At 38.0% G+C, this 16,624-nt stretch overlaps 1 long non-coding RNA gene and 5 other non-coding genes across 6 annotated transcripts; all 6 read right to left on the bottom strand.

The window, feature by feature from the left end:
- Positions 1–2,456: 2,456 nt before the first annotated feature.
- On the bottom strand, positions 2,457–2,530 carry LOC114009942 (small nucleolar RNA SNORD113/SNORD114 family). The gene has a single exon (XR_003551341.1). It is a non-coding gene; the product is annotated as a small nucleolar RNA SNORD113/SNORD114 family (small nucleolar RNA).
- Positions 2,531–3,543: 1,013 nt separating this feature from the next.
- LOC102489008 (uncharacterized) lies at positions 3,544–10,397 on the bottom strand. The gene is made up of 5 exons (XR_336237.1): positions 10,359–10,397; positions 9,795–9,877; positions 8,342–8,413; positions 6,069–6,155; positions 3,544–3,589 (listed from the first exon to the last, which is right to left on the bottom strand). It is a non-coding gene; the product is annotated as an uncharacterized LOC102489008 (long non-coding RNA).
- On the bottom strand, positions 5,333–5,408 carry LOC114009952 (small nucleolar RNA SNORD113/SNORD114 family). The gene has a single exon (XR_003551350.1). It is a non-coding gene; the product is annotated as a small nucleolar RNA SNORD113/SNORD114 family (small nucleolar RNA).
- LOC114009951 (small nucleolar RNA SNORD113/SNORD114 family) lies at positions 7,366–7,440 on the bottom strand. The gene has a single exon (XR_003551349.1). It is a non-coding gene; the product is annotated as a small nucleolar RNA SNORD113/SNORD114 family (small nucleolar RNA).
- LOC114009950 (small nucleolar RNA SNORD113/SNORD114 family) lies at positions 9,047–9,124 on the bottom strand. The gene has a single exon (XR_003551348.1). It is a non-coding gene; the product is annotated as a small nucleolar RNA SNORD113/SNORD114 family (small nucleolar RNA).
- A 929-nt stretch (positions 10,398–11,326) lies between the features above and the next one.
- LOC114009949 (small nucleolar RNA SNORD113/SNORD114 family) lies at positions 11,327–11,401 on the bottom strand. Its single transcript, XR_003551347.1, has one exon. It is a non-coding gene; the product is annotated as a small nucleolar RNA SNORD113/SNORD114 family (small nucleolar RNA).
- Positions 11,402–16,624: the final 5,223 nt, after the last annotated feature.

Genomic DNA, 16,624 nt, shown 5'->3' with positions numbered 1-16,624 from the left:
AAACGATTACCTCTCCTCCAGTGGTGGCCCTCAGTGAGGTGGGGATGGCTCTGTTAGCGTCCTTGCTTCACAGCCATCACAGAATAATCTTCCTTCTTTCCTGTGCTCCTCCCTCCTTGAGGGTCTGTCCAGTAGGAATACTAATGAGCAGCAATGTGAACTATACCACTGCCCTGTCCAGCATGGTCCCCAAAGGCCACACTTAGCTATTAATTGCTTACAATGTGGCTAGTGCACTGTGAGGCTGAAATTTAAAACTTGATTTACCTTTAATTATTTTAAATGGCCACTTGTGGATAGGATCAACCATACTGGACCATGCAGCCCTAGATTTTATTACTGGATAAATGTTCAATTAAATGCAGTGAAAAAATAAGATGAATTGTTAATCGGCTCTCGGGATAAATAAAATGTCTTCCATCTTATTTTTTAACCCCAGTTGGCCTTAACTGGAGTAACGAACTTCATAGTGCATTCATATCATTTGTCTACATGTGATTTAATTTAAATAATTCAGGAAACGCTAGTAAAAAATTCACCCTAATTGGCAATATTTTCTGACTATGGTTTAGGTTCCTTACCCACAAAGGTAGCAGCCACAAAGTTCACCAGGAGAGACTGCCTGAATCCGCCATGGTCTTCATTCTGAGGAGTCAAATACAAATGTTCAAAAACTGAATAGCACACATTCAGATTGACTTAAAAGACCACTATTGAGTCATACTAAATTAATCATACACTTAATTCAAATCTCATTTTCCTCCTTTACCCAAAAATGGTATACCTTCTCATTTGCTGGTGTAACTATTAACGTTGAATGATGATTATATAATCCATCACTTGAAAACAAGAACTATGACTATGCCACACATGTCTGTTGACCTCAACCCATGAAAGCAAGACCTTGGGGAATCTTTCCTTTAATAGACTAAACTTATGAAGAATGAATGAATTCGAATTTGTGATTCACAGCATACTCCCAGCAAAGGTCCTTGCTTAACTCTACTTAGATACTTATTCAATCATTTATTTCTGTATTTATTCAATTATGTAATGACTTGTCAACTATTTGATGGGACATTCACATATACTAACACATGCATGTGCACACACACACACACACACACACACACACACGGTAAACCCAAGAACAGCCCAAAACAAATATTTTTTCACATTCAAGCATCTATATTCCCATACCAAAACTAGAAAGAGACCATCAGTAGTACAAAGATGAATTATCATTCTCACTTCTTACTGGACCGTGCTTTATAAAAATCAACTGTGATAAAAATGAACAACTCATTAATATATATGTAAAATAACTAACACTAGACAAGAATCTTGGCTAATGTCATCTCTGTCTGTTACTTAATACATTACCCGCAGAAATGGAAAAACTAGCTGCTTTCTCTAGTTTTGTTTTGTTTTGTTTTGTTTTGTTTTGTTTTGTTTTGTTTGCCATAGGGCTTGTGAACTCACCAGAGAGAAAGAGTGAGAGGGAAAGTGAGAAATCGCCCCCTAGGGGGGATGACCACATTGCAATCCCTTCTCCTTCTTTCTCCCCTTAGGATTTTGGACATACACACATGCACACCTGGCATGATTTTCAAGTCGCCAGGTCTGGGACTTGAACAGTGGTTGGCTATGTGGGAGTCTAGCACCTTAACCACTATACCACCTGCTGGCCTCAACTTTCTCTTGTTTTTGATAAAAGCAGTGAATGGCGTCAGATTAATAATAACTCTTCATAAGACATATTCTCAAGATGAATTGTGGTCATTATATTATCAATTAAATAACTACTTAGTCTATTAATTATTTATGTAATTAACCTTTCCCTAAATAAAAATCATTGGCAAGCAGCCACCTATGTCAAGTAATAGTGGATCTTATATCCATCTACCTACATACTCCTTCCAGAAAGCGGCAGTAGCCTTTACCAATACATAGCACTGGAATTCATGCATCAGAAATGTGAATAAGCCAAGTTTCAGTACATACTCTCATAACTGGCCCATTCCCAACTCTCTTTATATTTACCCAATTATACGTTTAATTTTTATGCATTTAATTATTCATGCATTGAAAGTTTATGTACCAAAACTGCAAATATCTATGATCAAGTTATCTGAATATTCTAAATCTGTGCTATAATCACATTTCCATAGAGGGAAAAGGGAGGCAAGTTTTTTTAATGGACCTAAGTTAATCATTTCATTATTATATTAAGTTGACAGGTAAAAACTGTTCATATGTAGAGGATGCGGTTATGGCATGACATTTCAATGCACATGTACAATACATATTGATCAGATCAAGACAATTATCATAACTGTCATCTCTAACATTTATCGTTTCTTTGAGGACTATTTAAAATCCTCTCTTATAGCCATTTCAAAATATACAATAAAATGATGTTACCTATAGGCACCATTTAGTGTTAATGAACTCAAACGGACCTCAGAGTTCCAGATGGCTTTAATCAAAATTTTTGATTCAGACACCCTCCAATCTCATCATTGGTCCAGTGCCATCTCACTGGGCACTTTTCTTCTTCATTTATTTATAGTTTCACTTCCATGAATCACAAACTCCCAAGAACAAGACCCTTGAGGTGACCACAATACATCTCTGGGCTAAATTCACACAAAGCTCTCAGAATAGGCCTCAGTACCACATGCGTTGGCTCATCAATACGCCTTGCTTTCTATTAGTACCATTAATATTAATGGCCCATGATTGGGCAGGATCATGTCATTTGTCAGTTTTGAAGATGGTATGATGAACAACCAAAATCCACAATGGTAGCTCACCACTGTGGCACAGCTAGGCTCCACCTTCTGAGGACTTCACCTGTTCAACAGCCTAGATCTCTACCAATACAGATGCCTAATTAAATCAATGGTGGGGAAGAGATAATATCACCACGTACTTTTCTAAGTGTTTCTATGCAAAAATGAGTCATGATTTTTCTAACTACCCAATAACAAATAGAAAACTGATTTGAAAATCAGTTTGAGTTTTTCCATCTTTTCTTATTCTTTCTGTCCTTTTTTTTTTTTCCCCCCGGAGAGGTTTTTGCTATAGGGGACGTGTGCTCACCAGAAAGACAGAGACAGAAAGTGAGAATTCACCCCCCAGGGGGGACGGCCATGCCGCAATCCCTTCTCCTCCATTCTCCTACGGGGACCTTGGGCACGTATGCACATGCACTTGGCGCTGGAGTTTAAGCCACCGGGTCCGGAATTCGAACTGCGGTTGGCTACATGAGAATCCAGCCACATAGCCATTACACTAACTGCTGGTCCCAGCTTTTCCATCTTTTAAAAAAGGAATCTCAGTTGTGTCAAAAGGACTGACCCTCTCTTTAGCCTGTAACACATTCCTACCGCGGGTCCGTCCTTAACGTCCTGTTTACTGCTGGTATCTACAGCCTTTGTCTCGTATTTCAGTCCACACGGGGAAAAAGGCAGATAAAAAAAGCACAGGCACTCTGATGGCAACTAATGTGGCTTCTTACCCAGGGAAGTGGCAGGCAGTGTCGTCGTCTTTGGAGAATGTCTACATCCACCATGGTGTGCTCATTCTAGAGGGAAGGGCAGGTTTCCAAAACCATGAAAAGTGTAAATTTTATAAATACATTTTTTCAAAGAGGTTAGTTCTGCATTACAAGATTAATCATAAACTGGTTTGGGTCACAGATGCACCATTAACCTAACGGCAGTATCCTTTTCATGTATTTACTTACTGAATTTTTAGTATGAAATAATACAGTGAAAACATTGAAAACTACCACCCAACACAAGAACAACTGTTAGTATCTGTCTAGACACCCCTACCAAATAGCATAATACAATCTGACCACGGGGCCACACTACACTTCATTTAATTCATGTATTTACTGACTTATTTATTCACTTGTAATAATCCTATGCTTCATTTGATTATCTACTCTTTTTTTTTTTCCTAAAGGAAACAAAAATAGTAAGTGACCTGCTACCTAAAACTTAATGCCCTTACCTGCAACTGTCTGCATGGCCCTGTCGCACCCATGCCTTCCGCAGAGCAGCAGATGTGCTCTGTCCACACCGTCCACATGGTAGCCACTGTCACCTGAGACTTGGGATGTGGCTGGAATGACTGAGGGACTGAATTTTTATTTTTAATTAATTTGAATTTAATTGATAATAGAAATACGCATCTAATGAGTGGGGTTCACATAATCCCATAAAAAAGGAGGGGCCCAAAGCATTTTGGTTTAAGCAAACTTAGTCATGCTCATTTACACATTATAAATGTCTCTCAATGGTTGATGATTGGCCCTCTGTTAAATGAACTGAGATACAAAATTATTCTTTTACTCATTCTCATAATAGCATCAGTCTTAATGAACCCTAAGGACACTGGACAAGAACTCTAAATCTTTTCATTTATTAAAAAATAATTTTTAAATGCATTTACATTTTTCTTTTTAAATAAAAATCAATGAACACAAGATTTATGGTTATTATAGTTACATTATCAATGTTCACTCTTCAGTTTTTTCCATGCTTCAAAAATTGTTAAATTATAAGTATTTTTATTATTAATTATATTTCATTGCTATAATAACTTATTATATTCTGCATAATGATTTATGTCATTAAATATAAATATTTATTGTATTCATTACTATTTATTAAATATGATTATACAAAACACATCATTTAATTACATCAATTCTTGTCTCTTTTTTTTTAAAGAGGTTTTTGCTGTAGGGCGCATGCGCTCGCTAGACAGACAGAAAGACAGAGAGACAGAAAGCAAGAAATCACCCTCCAGAGGGGATGGCCATGCCGCAATCCCTTCTCCTCCGTTCTCCTCTCAGGATCTTGGGCATGCACGCACATGCACCCGGCGTGAGTTTTAAGCCACCGGGTCCGGGACGCGAACCACGGTTGACTACGTGGGAGTCCAGCGACATAACCATTACGCTAACTGCTGGTCCCAATTCTTGTCTCTTTTTAAAATAAGACATGCAAGTGCCAACTCACCACTAACCCAGAACAACTATCTAATGCTCTGCACTATCCAATGCTCTCAAAGGGGAAGCAGCCTCGCTCTGTTTTCACTTAAACTCAAAGTTTTAGAAATGTAGTCGCCGTTTTCCTTGATTAGCTTCTTTCATAATATGGTGAGGTGTGGCCCCTCCCTTCATTTAACAGCTCAGTATTTACTCAGGCATGATCTCCTTTTAACAGTTCAGCCCACACCCATGAACACCCAGGCACCAAGAGTCCATCCTTGGAGATTTCTAACTTGCTTTGTAAGCACATTTCCTGTGGATGCAGTGAGCCTCAGAGTTACAGACTGGGTTTAACCCAACGTCTGATTCAGATGCCCCACGCGTACTCGTCATTGATCCAGATCTGGTACTCTGCTTTCCTTCAGTTACGCTGTTCTCGATGTACTCACTGACCCACTACTATCACAATCACTGTCCACCCATTAGGAGAGAAAACAATCCTTGAGGATATGAGTGGCTCAGAAGTTCACATCCACAGTGGTGGGAACTGGATGGCCCTGTATAAACCCATTATCGCAAATATGAATGCATCCATTTCCTTGCATCATAGCAGTTCCACATCAGTCACTGGTTCATGCTTGGGACTACTTCATTTAACATTACATTTTAAAGATGATACAATGAACTACCATCTCATACCACAGCTAAGAAAAAAGAGTTTTCATTTTCTTATGTTCTCGCCTCAGTGAATTAACAGTCAATAGTAATATTGATGGTAAGTGTTCGCGTCCACTGTGGTATAAAATTAAATCAGCATTAAATTAGCATATTAAAACATTTGAAAATGACAAACATGCCTCTCATATTTTGAGAATGAATAATGAAGTCAGTTGTGCTGAATTGGATTATTCATCATTTTTCATTCAAAATAAATTCCATCACTGGTCAATGCATGACCACCTTTGAATTACATATGTAGCCATTTATTCTTCCAAAATAATTCATGGAACACCCCGATCAAGTCCCCCAAGCAAGACCTTCAACTTTGATTATTACTTACATTGACCTCTTCTCTCCTTCCCCATACAGATGAAAGGAAATACTTTCACCAGAAGATAATAATTAAATTGGGTTCAGGGCGTTCATTCTGAGGAATGAAAAGCAAATTTAGAAAGAATTAAAATTTAAATTAGCTAAAAATTATCTGTCTTAAATAAACCCCAGTTGAATGAACCATAAGCTCTGGTTTGCTTCCTATCCCAAACATTTTTGGAAGAAGGAGCACTACTTCATATTTATTAATGCAGGTAATTTTTTATTTTAAAATCATACAAGATGATTGAATCCAACAGTAAAGTGGAGAAAACTAACTATAATTATTAGGACCATCTGCCTGGACTTGTCTGCAAGAAATTTTTTTTTCACAATTTTTATTTGTGAAAAATTGAATACATGGAAGATTCAATTTATGATACAAAATCACCAATGGTTCAAATTTGACCCTACTCAGGAAATCTATTAACTCACACAGTAATTGACTCATTCCTCATGGAATAGTAACAACCACTAAGACAACCAAGGACTAAAACACGATTCCTTGCAGATGTCTATACGCAACACTGAAAAAGTCTAGGACTCTGTCTTCCTAGGGATAGCAGTTGAGTGAAATACAATGAATCATTATATTTATACACAATTGCATTCTTCCTACTGACACAGTGTTTGCCAGATGTTTAACTGATTGACATGTAAATTTATGAATCTGTTCCCTTCTAAGTACATTTCAATATATGTGAGCTCACCCACATGGCGTAGGTATTGCGTAGGTACTCTGAGAAATATTTATTGTACGTTTACCCTCATGTCATTGCCCGAAAAGGTAGCAGACTGGTTCATCTAGTGACAATTGCGTAAAAAGATCTCATGAATCGAAATTATAATTGTATACAGGTCTCATTGCTCCATGCACTCTCTCTCAACTACATGGTTTTTCAATCAACCATTTATTTAAGAAAATTTATTTCCTTTTTCTTGACAAAACAGTCAGTCGGTTTCCCACCTCAACACAGAGCAAAAATATTCACTCTAATGTACAGATGATCCTCTGCTTTTCGCCCAAGTGATCAGAGCCTTGAGTACTGTCCGGGAATAAGAATCCAAAATTCTGTTTATAATAATCTATGTTGCATGCCTTCAAAAGTAAGTGCATGCATACTTTTCTCACTCTTCATTCATTGATATGTTTCTTTATTCATGGGCTAATTTTATTACAATAACGTAGTTGAAACCCCTGAGCCACAAAAGCCAAGGGTTCTATAGTTATTTCCTATGAAATAAATAATAGGCGTCTCTTCATGGCGGACCTCAGAGATGCAGATGGGTTTAATCAAAATTCTTCTTTCAGAAACCCCATGACATTCATCACTGGTCCATGGTGGGCATTTGTTTTCCAAATTTATTGATTAATATATCTAGTCACAAATAATAGTACAATCCCAAAATCCCCAAAAAATAGCCTTGAGTTTTAGGCTCTCACGCTAAAGACCTACAGACTCTGCTTCTTTGTGATGGCATCAGAGATGGATGTCTGGACTGCTTAACTCACATCCCTGCCTTTTCAGACCTGCGTTCAGCACTGGTTCTTCTGAGGGCCTTTGTTATTTAATCTGTCCATAGGTCAAAGATGGCTCAATGAAAAATAATATCACCACCATCTTCTATCACCTTGGAAATGTTCATCCACATTTTTATAGACCACCTCAATAGAGCTATAAGCCAGTATTGCTAACAGTATGGGAATGCTGCAATCAGCCATGATATAAATGAAAGAATAATATAAAACTGTTTTGAGAATAAATTAAATAATTTCTATTGTCTTTTAAAATCACTTTTGTTGGGGACCAGTAGATGGCATAATGGTTACATCGCTGGACATCCACATAGTCAACAGCGGTTCAAGTCCCAGATCCAGTGGCTTAAAACTCAAGCCAGGCACATGTGCAAGCGTGTCCAAAATCCCAAGAGGAGAATGGAGTAGATGGGATTATGGCATGGCCACCCCACCCCCGAGGGGTGATTTCTCACTTTCTGTCTCTGTCTCTCTCTGACTCTCCAACAAACACATAAATAGCAAAAATCTCTCTTTAAAAAAAAAAAAATCAGTTTTGTTATGCGAATTGACCTTAAACATAATTTTTGGTTCATAACATGTTCCCAGTATTGATTCACGCTAGGAGCATTCTGTTTATTTTATGTATGTGGACATTTATAACTTCAGCTAGCAGCCATGAACGAGCCATTCAAAGAAAGAACATAAACTAAGGGTTTTCTTACGTTCCTGTCCATGCTCCCTACGTGGGTAACAGTTCTTTATTAAATGACCATATCAGCTCTCCAATGTTCACCCTGGGGAGAAAAAAGGCAGATTTATAACACATTTAGATCTTCTTAGCGGATGTTAGTCAAGCAGAGCTAGATACCAATACATTTTGTCACTTACAATCATTTAGTTAATTTGGCATTAAAATTGTAATGTTAAATATATAAAAACTATTGAGTCTACCATGTAGACCAAGAATAAGTTCTATAATGATTACAAATATCTGTGTATATAAGCATCTATTAAATAGATGGTTATTTAATCGCTTACTGGCTAATGCAAACACTTTCCCTTTTCTTAATTTAAAAAAATTACCAAAACAAAAAAATTTATCTCTTAACTACAGAAACCAATGTGCTCTATATCAGAGATGAGCAGAGTCTCTGTACTCCTTTACTTCAGACTAGTAATTAGGCTTGTTTTATCGCAAGGGCCAACACTAACAATACTTGTTCCTTGCACTCTGATGACGGCCCCGAGCCGGCCGGCCTGCGACTCTCTCCGTACGTGGGTCTCTATTTGTCTGCACATTAATTTATTTGAACCCAGATGCTCCATTTCTTTGAACTACAAAAGCCCAGCAACACATTTATTGAACTTTCCTAACTTCTCCTATCAGGTACTTTCTACAGAAAAGATTGGCTACTTTTCATGCTGTCATGGATCTCAGAGTTACACAGAGGGCTTCACCAAAGATGTTGATTCAGACACCTCCACCAGGACTCATCACGGATCCAGGATTTGCTCCACTTCTGCATTCTTGACCTGATTCACTCACTCATGGATCCGTGCATAATTATTACACAATCGATACCCTTTAATGACACCAAATTGAGAACAAAATGCTTGAGCAGAACCGAGAGCTGTTCATGCCCCCCCTCACACCAGCAAATAGACTAGATCACTTACAATGACTCTCCAGTTCACATTTGGACTAATCGGTACCCACGCATCATGTTAATTCTTTGTTTATGACTGGTGTCTCCCTGCTCCTCTTTCATTTAATCTTCCTGTTTGTCAAAGCTGGTGTAATCAACAGTCATGCACCCACTGTCTTACTCCACAATCCAGAACACTGACCTGCTCCAGCCCATCACAATCCTGCCTCATAAAGGTAACCACACAGATGCTTGTCAAGGCAGAAATCAATGAAGCAACTACAACAAAGGCAGGAGAGATCAGCTAAACTATCCTAACGTGGGAAACGCCATCATTTCTGTAGTAATGGGTTTAGGTGGGTTGAGTTGAAGTCATCATAAATTTTTGTTCATGACACATTCCAATCAGGGGTTCATCCTTACATTCCTTCACTTCATGTATTATTCGTTTATTTCATTAAAATAATAGAATGGGTTCCATGAAAGAACCCCATCCAAGCCCAGAACATCAACTCTGATATTTACTTACATCAATCTTTTTGCTCCTTAGTCCATAAGTATCAGTAAGGGTCTCCATGATTAGAGAATAATGCAATCACGGTGTTTTTCATCCTATAGGGAAAAAAATGCCTATTTTTTAAAACATGTCCCAATATTTCTTTATTTATTTCATGGTATTTATTATTTATTGTATTTATTATTTATGGGAAAAAACTATGAACCAGTATCCCTTTCATGATGTCTGTTCCTAACTGGTTCATGGTCAGTAACTTTAAAAATTAGCCATGCACCAGCAGTGGCAAGGCTTTGGACTCCCACATGGCAAACCATGCTTCAAGTCTGGACTCAGAAGCCTGAAGATCACACAGGGCAAGTGTATGTGCATGCCCAGGGCCCTAAGGGGAGAGGAGGAGGAGGGGGAGGAAGAGAAGGGTTTAAGGCATGACCATCACCCCCAAACCAGTGGGGTGATTTCGCCCTTTCTCCCCCCATTTCTCTTCAGTGATCGCATATGCCCTGTGACAAAAACCTAAACATAAATAAGCAAATAGAAGAACTAGATGGTGGCACGGTGTTAAAACGAGAGGCTTACCTACATGAGAAGGTCCCACGGTCACATCTGGAGACCTTCAGACACCCATGTGCCATAATCTGGGCCAGCTGAAGCTGGGGGTGATGATGGGGTCACGACTCTGTTACAAGTGCTATCTCTCTGTTTCTTTCATTATCTCACTTGCTCATGGAAGAATTTTTTTTTTAAACAGATAGGGCCAGCCTCCTAGCACAACGGTTAGGTGCTACGTAAAGAGAGCCGAATCCTATGTGGCCAACCACAGTTCAGATCTTACCCCGGTGGCTTGGAAAACCCACCAGGCATGTGTGCACATGGCCAGGGTCCTGAAGGATAGAGACAGAGGAGAGAAGGGTTATAGCATGAACAAGCCCCTCTGGAAGATTCTCTCTCCCTCTGCCTCTCTTGCACATACACGTACCCTCTGGTACAATGATAACTGAGATATAAAATCAAGCCTTCTTTCTCGTACTCAAAGCCATCAGCACACGTAATCTCAAAGAACTCAATAAGAATACGGAACAATATATCTGTGCATAGTCACAGTCCTTGAGAACAACAGAGTTGCTCTTCATTATTGTTTTAATAAAACTTGGTTAAAAAAAATACAAAGGGATTGGAGTAACAAATTCATCATTGGTCTCTGCTTGCTACTCAATGATTTATATGCATTATTCTGCTTCATTTCCTTGATAAACCAATCACCACCAACACAGAACAGAAGCATTCCACATGCCCATAGCAGCCTGGTCAACACCGTGATCATCAATGTATCGGGAGCCTCCGATAGGTTTACTCAAAGCCCATGTCTCATGACATTCTTTAATAGTAAGTACATTGTTTGTCTTTATTCATTTATTGGTATTTTATTCATGAGTTAATTTTATATTATACTTTTTGTAATCCATTCCCCCCAAACCACAAAACCCCAAAGAAAAGGTGCCACAGGCTCACTTCCCAAAGAAGGAATAATTACGTGTCTCTCTGTAATGGACCTCAGAGTTGTATATGGGTTTAATCAAAAATCCTGGTTCAGATACCCCATGGTACTCATCACTGGTCCAAGCACATTCTTCTTTCTTTATATCTTCATGCATTTATTTATTCATGGTTCATTCGTAACAATATGAACACAAAATTCAAGGAACGAGGTCTCCCCATTGTTTCCTTTTTTCCTCTTAGATTTGATCCCCTATTACAACAGACCTCAGAGAACATGTGTGGTTAACTAACATCCACACTTCATATTAAATCCACTTTCACCATTGGTCCGTCGGTGGCCTCTTTTTCTTCGATTTGCACATTTCGTTTTGTTTTAAAATTTAGGTTTTTGCCATAGGGCAAGTGTGCTCACCAGAGAGAGACAGAGAGAGGGAAAGTGAGAAGTCACCCCCCAGCCCCCAAGGGGGGATGGCCTCGCCACAATCCCTTCTCCTCCATTCTCTTCTCAGGATTTTTGGCACATAAGTACATATACCCAGTGTGATTTTCAAGTCACCAGGTCCAGGACTCTACCCGCGGTCGGCCATGTGGGAATCCAGCACCTTGAACACTACCCCACCTGCTGGCCCCCAATTTGCATGTTTTAAAGATGGCTCAATGAAAAATGATGAAACCACTATTTTCACAATGTTTCTCCATATTTTCTTGGGCTGCCACACAAAGTTATCAGGCAGGACCCTATCGGTATGGAAATGATAAAATCATTTGTGGCGGAGGTAACATATAATATTATACATTCTCAAAATAAGTGACTGTTGTCTTTTTTAAAATCACCTCAGTTAAGCTATAGCAGAGTAAACAAAACTTTGGTTCATTACATATTCCTATCACTGACCCTTTCTTGATCATTTTCTATAGATATTAATTCTTTTGAATTCCTCTTAAACACTCATAAACAAAGCACTCCAACCAAGAATATGAACTCCAGGTTTTACTTACATTAGTCTCTATGTTCTTTACCCACAGAGCTAACTGCCAACATTGTGTCTCTTAGCAAAAGAGAACTCTGCCGTCCTGTGGGCATTCTGTGGGAGGAAAGCACCCTTAGCCTAGATTATATTTTTAACAGATGTGAGTTATGTGGGACTAGACAGAAATAAACTGTGGTTCTTTTTTAATTAGTCCAGCACTTTCAAGAGGAAGGTCTGTCGCTATCACACCTATCTCACACGGAATCGCACCCTCAGACAGTATGAGGCCGCCTTCTAATGGACCTTATGCTGACAAAGTTGGGCAAACATATGTCTTATTTCACAACACATTCCAAGATTTATCCAGCCACACATACTGATGTCTACATGTACTATGCTCTGTGTTCTGTGACCTATGCTCCCACTGCCAAGACAATTAGAGCTTGATTCAATCTGCTATGTGGAATTGAATATGCAACAAAGGGGTGGGGAAAATGGCAGCCCAGTGCAAAATGTGATGCTCTTTGAGGCTGACCCAAGAGGGAAGGCTCTGGATTCAAGCCCAGAGACTGCTCTGGCTACTCCAAGCATTGCATGCCCACGACATGGGACAGGCTGAAGCTGAGGTGGATCACAATGATGACACTCTGTCGGAGGGGCTTGCTTTATCTCTCCTTCACTCATGGGGAAAATGAATACACTTTAAATTATAATATAAAATAAAAGAGTAAAGAAAAATTTTAAATACAAGGGAGCAAATACAATTTTTAATTCACATTTTTCAGGAAGACTAAACTAAACCCTAGTTTATGTCACATTCTTATCAGTGTCCCTAGAATGACATATTTTTTGTTCACTTAAATAGTTTTCTTTCTTTTTTCTTTTTTTTGGAAAGGTTTTTGTTATAGGGCGCATGCACTTGCCAGAAAGACAGAGAGAGATAGAGAGATAGAAATCGAGAAATCACCCTTAGAGGGATGGCCACACTGCAATCCCTTCTCTCCATTCTCCTTTCAAGATCTTGGGCATGCACACACACGTGCCCGGCGTAAATTTAAGCCACCAGGTCCGGGACTCAAACCACAGTCAACTACACGAGAGTCCAGTGACATAGCTATTACACCAACTGCTGGTCCCATTAAATAGGTTTATTTTTAACTAATACAATGACTACCACTTAATCAACTACCAAAATCAGAAGAACAATGTCTATCAAAATTATCTATATGATAATACTTTAAGCAAAATAATCATTTTAATGGATGTGACTTTTACAGAATTTGGGTACATTTAAATCCTTATTTTCATTCCTAGCGATGTTATTTTTTTATATGTTTACTTATTTATTTATTTAACTACTCATGGAATAACCTGACCATATATTCATTATCTAAAATAAATACCAAAATGATAAACCAGCCAGTAATTCAGAATTGAAATACTATTATGTGTAATGACTTACATGTACCTTACTAAAACTGAGAGTAGAGTAAGTACTTTTTCTATGAATATTAGTAGTGAAAACTCACATTAATAATTATCGTTTTCTCACAAGATATGATCCCCATGAATCCATGTTTTTCCCCAGTTTTTAATGATTAAGAGAGGATTCTGTTTATTGATTCAACTATAATCATATATCAATATATATAAATGCAAAGAGGGTAGAAATAAATCCTCAATAATATTAACTTCCGTCTAGTATCAGAATTATGCTAATTCATTAGTCATGGAAATAAGCGACTAAATCCTTTTCGGTTGTTAATAAAATTTAGTGAACACACTCTGACCGTCCCTAATTCTTTTTGTATGGCACACTGCCAGCATATGTCCGTAACTGCTCCTCATTCAATTAGATACTTAGTCAAATATTTCATTACGTAAATATTTACTTTTTCCTAAAAATGACATAATGAATGAAGTAAAAACAGTGCTTGCAACGAATTTATAGCACTGAATGCATTTACTAGAAAAGAAGAAATAAAAGGCATTTTAATAGGAAAGTAAAAAGTAAAATTGTCTGATTACATGATCTTATATATAAAAAACTCAAAGAGTGAAAAAACTTTAATAATTTGGGCAGGCTCTGTCACACAGCAATAACGCACAACTCAAGAGAATCCAGATCCCATGTGGTATCCATGGTTCAAAGCCCCTGCCCATGTGAAACATGCAGAAAAGTGCCCAAGATCCGGTGGGTTAGAGGACTAGAAGAAGAGGATCACATGGCAAAAACCTATAGAAGATGCTCCCTTTCTCTCTCTTTCCATATCTCTAGTTCTCACTCACATGTCCACACATACCCTACTGTGATTTAAGAAAAAAAGTTACAACTCGAACCAACTTAGGAATGTTGCAGGATACAAAATCAACATACAGAAATATAGTCCCATACTCCTTGGTATCTACCCAAAGGACAGAAGAATTCTTAATCAGAAAAGTGCTTGCACATCGATGTTTATTGCGGCACTATTCACAACTGCCAAGACATGGAACCAACCCAAATGTTCACGAACAGATGAATGGATCGAAAAGCTACGGCACATATACTCTACGGAGTGTTATTCAGCCATAAAAAACAACAAAATCCTGGCTTTTGACAGAAAGTGGATGAATATGGAAGATTTACTGCTGAGTGAAGCAAGCAGGCTATGAAGGAATGTCTCTACTTAATATATACCGAGTATCTGCACTCTATGACTGAAAAGGATTGACTGAAGGATATAGAAACACAATAAATGGATGTAAATACAGATATAGTGTGTGTGAAAAAGCAGGGTTTGAGGAAGGACAATTAGAAGAAAAATATAAAGGAAAAGCATGAATGGGACAAAGAAACGTGCCAATTTCTGTTAAAGATATTTTGTAGTTTAGTCAACTGGACTAGGGAGAGATGTTCACATGTTGAAATATTCACTTTGTAGGCTAAATAATGTGATTGACTGTATAAAAGAAATTGAAATTAAAAATAACTTTTTAAAAAGAGTGAAAAAAAGTAAAAATATATATATATATATAGTTCCATATATCAATAATGAGCTAGCCAAAAAGAAAATTAAAAGGACAATTCCATTTACAATAGCAACAATAACAACAAAATCCTTTGCTGTAATTTAAGCAAGGAGATAAAAACCTTTATACTGAAACCTATAAAATATTGATGAAAGAACTGGACAAAAACACAAATAAATGGAAAGATACCACATGTTCATGAATTAAAAGAGTTAATACTGTTAAAATGCCCATACTCAATGTCAATCAAAGTCACTGCAATTTATTTTGTGGATGCAGACAAATTTATCCTAAAGTTTATATGGAGAGACAAAAGACTCAGAATTGCCAACACAGCATTAAAGAAGAACAAAGTTGGAGAGTTGGCATCACTCATATTCAAGACCTATTATAAAAATACGATTAAAAAGACGGTGTGGTATTGGCAAAATAAATAAACAGGCAGACAAATGTATCAATGAAACAGAAACAGATCCACACATTATACTCAACTGATCATTGACAAAGGTGCAGAGGTAATACAACAGAACAAAGAGAGTCTTTTCAAAAAATGGTGCTAAAGGGACCAGCAGTTAGCGTAATGGCTATGTCGCTGGACTCCCATGTAGTCGACCGCGGTTCGAGTCCCGGATCCAGTGGCTTAAACTCACGCCCGGCGCGTGTGCGTGCGTGCCCAAGATCCCAAGAGGAGAATGGAGGAGAAGGGATTGCGGCGTGGCCATCCCCCCTGGGAGGTGATTTCTCGCTTTCTGTCTCTCTGTCTCTCTCTGTCTGTCTGGCGAACACACGTGCCCTATAGCAAAAACCTCTCCAAAAAAAAAAAAAAGTGGTGCTAAAAATAATTGGACAGCCACACACACACAATAAGTACAATAAAAAATCATCTAGACACAAATGTTACATCCTTTACAAAAAATAACTAAAAATACTCCTCAGTATAAAACACAACACCTAAATTCCTAGAAGATAACATAAGAAGAGAAAATCTAGATGAACTTGTTTTAGATATAGCACCAAAGACATCATCTTTACATGGAAGAATTAATAAGTTGGACTTAATCAAAATTATGTTTCAGGGACAGCAGGTGGTGCGGTGGATAAGGCACTGGACTGCCACATGGCTCACACCATGGTTTGAGTCCCAGACCTGGCAGTTTGCTCTGCCCCCATCCCCTGGCTCTTTCTGGTCAGATTAAAATAATAATACTAATAAATAAAATTCAATAAAGTAATTATTTTTAAAAAATTAATTTCTACTCTGTAAAGAAACTGTCCATAGAAGGAAAAATCAAACTAAAGATTAAGAGAAAATATTTGCAAAAAGACATATCTGATAAGGGACTATTATACAAAATATACAAA

Source organism: Tupaia chinensis, unplaced genomic scaffold, assembly GCF_000334495.1.
Source record: "Tupaia chinensis unplaced genomic scaffold, TupChi_1.0 Scaffold000671_1, whole genome shotgun sequence".
NCBI classification, from domain to species: Eukaryota; Metazoa; Chordata; class Mammalia; order Scandentia; family Tupaiidae; genus Tupaia; species Tupaia belangeri.
The sequence above is the reverse complement of the archived record's forward strand: the minus strand, read 5'-3'. Positions and strand labels throughout refer to the sequence as shown.